Raw genomic sequence first — 7,400 nt, 5'->3', positions numbered from 1 at the left:
TCACAACAGGAACTCTTGATGGGTTTGTTTGAAGAAGTCAAAAAATTGAAATTACAAATAAATCTCAAAGATAAAAAAATAGTGGAACTTGAACAAAGGATGACGACTTGGAACAGAACTCTAGACAATATAACCTCTTTATAACTGGACTGGAGATTAAAAATCGTTCATATGCAAAAGTCGCTGCTGGTGAAGGAATTACTGAAGATGCAACTCCAATGGAACAGATGACGTTAGAAGAACAGGTGGTCTCCTTTTTACAAGACAGGGAGATTGATATAAATCATGAAGATATTTCTTTGTGTCACACCTTACCCAGCAAATCTGAAAAATCTAAACCGGTTGTTGTTGTAAAATTCATTAGCAGGAAATCAAGAAATAGTGTAATTATGCAAGCAAAAAAACTAAAGGGAACAAAAGTTTACATAAACGAACATTTAACAAAAAGAAATGGAAATATTGCCCGTGAAGCTAGGTTGTTAAAAAAAAACAAAAAAAAATAGTTGCGACATGGACAAGAAATGGAAAAATCTGGATTAAATCACAAGAAGGATCGCAAGCAAAACTAATAAAAGAACTGAAGAATTTAGAAAAATTTAGATGAGTCTAGAAGATGACTAATTATAGGTCTTCAAAGATTCTCCACATTAAAGTAGATAAAGTGAATAACCTGATGAACAAATACACTGAATTATGATGACGTACGATAAATCAGAATTCAAAATATATAATGTTGAATAGGTGATAGATAGAAATTTTTTTCCAGTTAATAAAGACAGTAAATATTATAATGAAGAACAGTTTAACGATGTAAACATGGCAGATGAAGGTCTTTCTATTGTTCACCTGAATTGTAGAAGTTTAAATGCAAATATATCCTACATATTAGATTATTTCAAAGGATTAAATAAAACTTTTAGAATAATAGCATTATCTGAAACTTGGCTTAATGATGAGAATATGGATAGTGCATATGTTGAAGGGTATGAATTACATCATATGAACAGAAAAAATAAAAAAGGTGGAGGAGTGGCTCTATTCATAGATAAGGAAATAAAATGTAAAGTAATCAGTGAAATGTCTACAATTGTTGATAATATGATGGAAATGATAACAATAGAAATAATTAATAAAAATGGAAACAACATTATAATAAGTTGTGTATATCGATCACCATGCTCAAAGATAGAAATGTTTACCGATAAAATATTGGAGTTACTAGTAAAGAGCAGAAATAAAAAAGTTTTTTTATGTGGAGACATCAATATTGATTTAGGAAATAAAACTGATTCAAATAACATCAGTACATTCATAAATTCAATGTATAGTTCAAATTTGTATCCGTTAATATCAAATCCAACAAGAATCACAACTCAAAGTGCAACAATAATTGATGATATCTTCACAAATATAACAGATGGTGATATGGTGAGTGGTATTTTGATGACTGATATTAGTGATCATTTACCTGTGTTCACTATTTATAAAAACAATGTCAGCATATCAAAAACACTTATAAGAAAGAATAAAATAATAAACACATCCAAAAAAGCATTAGATAAATTTAAAGATGACTTAGCCAAACAAAATTGGGAAGAAGTGTATACAGACGATGTGAACAAATCTTATGATAAGTTTATGAAGATTCTTGAAGTATTGTATAAAAAAATTGTGTGCAAAAAAATTATATAAAGAAAAATACAGTTGATCATCCATGGATGACTAAAGGATTGAGAAACGCATGTAAAAAAAAAGAACTATCTGTAATCTTGTTTCCTGAAATCCAGAACTCAAGAGGCTGAAGATAAATATAAAAAGTATAAAAACAAATTAGTAGGGATTATAAGGAAACATAAGAGAGAATATTATAGTGAATTATTACACAAATGTAGTGGTGACATGAGGGCAACATGGCGAGTAATGAACAATGTTATAAAAAAACACAAGGATAATATGGGACTTTCACAACATTTTGTGGAAAATAATGTGGAAATTCATGATGAAAATGAAATCATTAATGGATTTAATAATTATTTTGTAAATGTTGGGTCTAACCTTGCAGCTTCAATTCCTAAAGTGGATAAAAATGTGAGTTATTTAATCAATGGTTGTGTAAACAGTATGTTTCTACACGGAACTGATAAAGAAGAAATAATGAAGGTAGTTCAAAAATTTACTGACAAAAGATCTAAAGATTGTGAAGACATGGATATGATGGTTGTGAAAGAAATAATGGGTCATGTTATTGAGCCATTCACATATATCTGTAATTTATCATTTTCAAAAGGAATATTCCCTGACAGAATGAAAATAGCTAAGGTAGTTCCTCTTTTTAAAAATGGTGAAAAATGTACATTTAGCAACTATAGACCTATATCTTTGTTGCCACAATTTTCAAAAATTCTTGAAAAATTATTTGTGTCCAGATTAGATAAACTTCTTGATAAACATAATATTTTAAGTAATAGTCAGTATGGTTTTAGATAAAAAAATTCAACATCCTTGGCTCTTATGGAGTTGATAGAACAAGTTACTACAGCGATAGATCAAAAACAACATTGTATAAGCATATTTGTTGATTTAAAAAAAGCATTTGACACCATTGACCACACCATTCTACTTGAAAAATTGAAACAATATGGTATTAGAGGTCCAGCTCTACAGTGGATATCTAGTTATCTGAGGGACAGAAAACAGTTTGTACAGATTGATGATGTAAGCTCTAATCTATGCAGTATCTCATGTGGAGTACCTCAAGGTTCAGTACTTGGACCTAAGTTGTTTATTTTATACGTAAATGATTTAATTGAGGTGTCTGGTATCGTGAAATGTGTTTTATTTGCTGATGATACCACATTCTTTTGTTCGGGTAAAAACTTGGAACAGCTGTTTAAGTTGATGAAGATGGAGTTTGTTAAAATACAAACTTGGTTTAAATTAAACAAATTATCATTGAATGTTGCTAAAACTAATTTTATGATATTTATTAAAAAAAAGATAACTGTGGATTTTCATTTCAAAATTGATGGTGTTGAGATATGTAGAGTGAATGAGGTAAGGTTTTTGGGTGTAATTATTGATGATAAACTGTCATGGAAACAACATATAAATTTTGTAAAAACTAAAGTCCATGGCAGTACTGTATAAAGTAAGGGACCTTTTGAATGATAATGCTTTGTGTTTGCTGTACAATACTTTTATAGTCCCGCATTTAATTTACTGTGTTGATGTTTGGGGAACAGCTTGTAAAACTATAACTAAGCCTATTTTTGTGTTACAGAAAAGAGCTATAAGAATTATAACAAGAAAACATTAAGGTCATCCTACAACTACTTTATTTTATAAATTGAAATTACTTAAGTTTTATGAGCTGGTGGATTATAATATTCTCTTACTTGTGTATAAAGCTCAGAATTATATACTACCCTCGAACATTCAAGCATATTTTGTGAAAAGGAAAAGTTGTTATTATCGAAAGGGAACAGATATTTTTGTGAAACCAAAGTATAGGACTAGTTTAAGGGGTAGGTCTACCTCAGTACAGGGAATTGGTTTTTGGAATAGTTTGGATGATGATGTAAAAAAATCAAAGTCAATGTTTATATTTAAGAAAAAGATTAAGAACATATTGTTGAATAGATACATATAGATTTAAGTTAGTTAAAATCAAACGAAATATAAATGGAAAAATTGTGATCAGTTATGTAATTTTGTTGTATTATTTATAGATGATTATTGATTTAATTGATTGTTTGAATTGATTTTGTTTAAGAAGGGGCAGAAATAAGATTTTTTTTTCTTCTTCTGCTGCCTTTCATTTTATGTTTTGTATTTTACTCTCTTGTTTTGAAATTGTTATTGTGTTTTTAATTTGAAATGAATAAATAAATTAAAAAAATAAATTAAAAAGTATGCAGACTCTCAGTCTTGTTGTTCTATCTTATGATCGAATGGTGGCCATCATGTTTCCCTTGCACTATCAAATAAAGGTTACCAACAGATCCATGTTTTCTTTGATTGCATTTTTCTGGACATTTGCCATACTTGGAAATTTATTTACAGTTGGTTTTCTCACCCGACTTTCCTTCTGTAAGTCTGTGATTATTAACAGCTATTTCTGTGACCATGGCCAAATCTTTAAACTTGCGTGTAATGATTATTTTCCCAGTTTAATCATTTCTTATTTGATGTCATTTATTTATTTTTGGCTTCCTTTCACAGTCATTTCAAATTTCTTCTTTCATAAAATAAGATAAACAGAGGGTTGGAATATTCTGTGGTTTCGATACAAAAGTCTTCTCTTGCAAGCAGTTCCTGGTATTCAGGTGTGGGCTGAAATTAGGTATTTTTCTGTCAGCTTCGCATGCACAGGAACAAGCAGAAACATCACACAGACAGTGAATCACTGAAAGAGGCACTTTCAATAGTTTAAAATGATAAGTAATATTAATAAAATCTTTTACAGGATCAACCAGTTTACTGCTGACATTCTATAGTTGTTCACATGATAAATAGTTAATGGTAAACGGACTGTACTTATATAGTGCCTTTCAATCTTATTGAGATACGCAAAGCGTTTTACACTACAATCTGTGCCTTCATTTACCCATTCATACTTTTTTTAAGAACTTGTCACCACCATATTAGATCCTTTCATGCTATAATGTTTCAAATCAGCCAGAATGTGGATGTTCTCTGCATGGTCTTGGCATGGTCTTCAAGTGTGCATTAGGAAAGCAGTGGACACCCTATTATGTGCAAAATAGTGTTACAGGTCCTCGATGGTTTGACGTTTGCACACTACTTTTGTTTCAAGATAGTGTTGGTAGCACTCCTGTGATATGAGTTGGCTCCATTAAAGTCACCGGCGAGAAGAATTTAATTGAATTGTAAATTGGTTAGGAAGCCTTTCAAGGAGGACAGAGCCTCACGGGTTGCTTGGGGGGGGTGGGGGGGGGGGGTGTAACAGCCCATGACAGATATGACCTGGTTATGAGCTGATGCTGAGATCTTGTGAGAGCTGTGCTGTACTACGTAAGTAACATGGCATGATACTGCTAAATCAAACAAATACGGTTCAACTCAGCTCAGAGGTGACAGGGCCTTCTCTGTTGCAGGTCCAAGGCTGTGGAATGAGTTACAACGGCATGTCAGGCAGGCCTCCTGGCTCATGGTTTTTAAGGTTGTTTTCACACCTAATAGTCTGGTAGACTGTTCGGTTTGGGACCAATATTCATAGCATTTTGTTTACATTTGAGCTGGTGCGATTTGCATTCACACTGCACTGTGCAGTCGAGCCAACCTGTTTGAACCAACCTGTTCCCCCACTCGCCTGTGGTGGCGCTGCACCAAGAACTACTAAACGAAACAACACAAAAACCTCTGAAGAAGACACTTCTTCTTCTTCTGGAAATAAAAACAAAAACAGAGTGGCGTCAGATTTTAGCAGTTTTAGGAGTTCTATTTTGTCATTTTTCAACAATGGACTCACCGTGAGCAGAAGATAAAGCAGAAGACCATGGAGAATGTTGTTTTTCACACAAAGCAAGCTGACAGCTCCATATGAGGTAAGAGAAATGCGTGTTTGCTTGCCCTGCATTGTAGTCCACTTCCTGCTTGTGAAGCGGTGCCCGGTCTGCTTGCATTCACACTGTACTCAAACCGCGCTTGAGCTTTCTTCTACTAGACCGAGACATGGGTTTTCATGCGGGCCAGAGTTCGCCTTTTTGTTCCATGACAGAGTTCGATGGTGCGTTCACACCTCCCCAAATGAACTGGACTTCCTAGGCAAATGGGCTAGAGTTCGGGACAACAGCGTTGGTGTGAATGCACCCTAAGTCTTGCTTAAAAACCCACGATTATTCCCTGGTCTTTGACACTGTGTAATTTGTTTTTCACCTGTCTGTATTCTACAGAGTTAGTTATTTGTTATTATATCCTGATGCATGCTCAATAATCCAGGTAGAAAAATCTAAAAAAGTTAAATCTGGTCCTCTGGACATTAAAAAAAAAACAAAAAAAAAACAAATTGTCCAACAAAAAAATCCAAATTTTATTTTATTTTATTTTTTGTTGTTTTGCTTTGTTTTGTTTTTTTGAATGTCCAGAGGACCAGATTTAACTTTTTTAGATATTTGTTATTATGTTTTTCCTTTTGGATCTATGTATTTTTTTACTGTGTGCTTTACTTGTTTGTTTCTCCTGTACAGCACTTTGGTTGGCCTTGTTGCTGTTTTAAGTACTCTATAAATAAAATGGCATGGTATGGTAACTCAACCCCCCCCCCCCCCCAAAAAAAAAAAAAAACAACAAACAAACAAACAAACAAAAAAAACAAGCCATTATATTAAAACTAAACATAAAAACATTCTTAATACTAACCCTTGTCTATTATATTTCAATAAACCAAACTGGACGAGGAAACCTTGGACAGCCTGGAAAGTTACGTGGATGAGCGTTTTGACAACAATGTGATGGGCAAAACACAAACAGAAACCTCAACCATGGCCACACCAACATCTAAACACACACGTTAAGAGTTCTCAACCAGCACATCCACATTATCTCCAGAGGAAAGCTTCAATGATGTCCTGGACTATATAGACAAGAAGCTAGCCAGCTTAGATGCATGGCTTTCCCTGATGTAGCTTCTCTACAAGGAATTTCAAGCACTGAGGGAGTCTCTGGAGTTCAGTCAAGACCAGTTAACATCGCTTGCTGTTGAGAACTTAACTTTGAGGGATAACATTAAACAACTTACAGAGGGGACGACACAGCTGTCCGGAGAAAACAAAAAAATGAAGGAGACCATTCTGGACATCCAAGCATGCGGTACAATCTTGTTTTCTCCGGAATTCCAGAACGAGCAGAGGAGGATGCCGAAGCCTCGATTCGTGAATTTCTCCAACATCAGCGGAAACTCCCAAGTGAGGTGCTTAAAAATATCACATTCCATCGTGTGCACCAGCTCAGAGGTAAGAGGCCCAATAACAAACAACCTTGGCCAATTATAGTAAAATTTGAGCACTATAAGCAAAAAGAGCAGGTCAGAAATCGGGGTAGAGACCTGCGTAGTACGGACTACAGTGTTAACAATCAATTTCCAAAAGAGATCCTCGATTCAAGGCGAATATTATTCCCAATTAGGAAGAAATACATGACTGAAGGTGTCAGAGCTATGGTAGCTGTAGATAAACTTTATATTAATGGTCAGCTGTTCAGGGAACGGGACATCACTCCGTGGCTTTATCAGGAACAAGTTAGTCTAAAGCAGGGCTATTCAACTGATGGCCCAGGGGGCAAATCAGGCCCACAGGTGAGCCAAGTTGTAAGGGGCTCACTGCCTGCAGCCTGCCTTGCTGATGGCCGCTGATTACCAACACCTGACGGTCATCAGCCTG

The sequence above is a fragment of the Nematolebias whitei genome, chromosome 14 (genome assembly GCF_014905685.2).
Source record: "Nematolebias whitei isolate Nwh7 chromosome 14, NemWhi1, whole genome shotgun sequence".
Taxonomy (NCBI): Eukaryota; Metazoa; Chordata; class Actinopteri; order Cyprinodontiformes; family Rivulidae; genus Nematolebias; species Nematolebias whitei.
Note: the sequence above shows the minus strand (reverse complement) of the source record.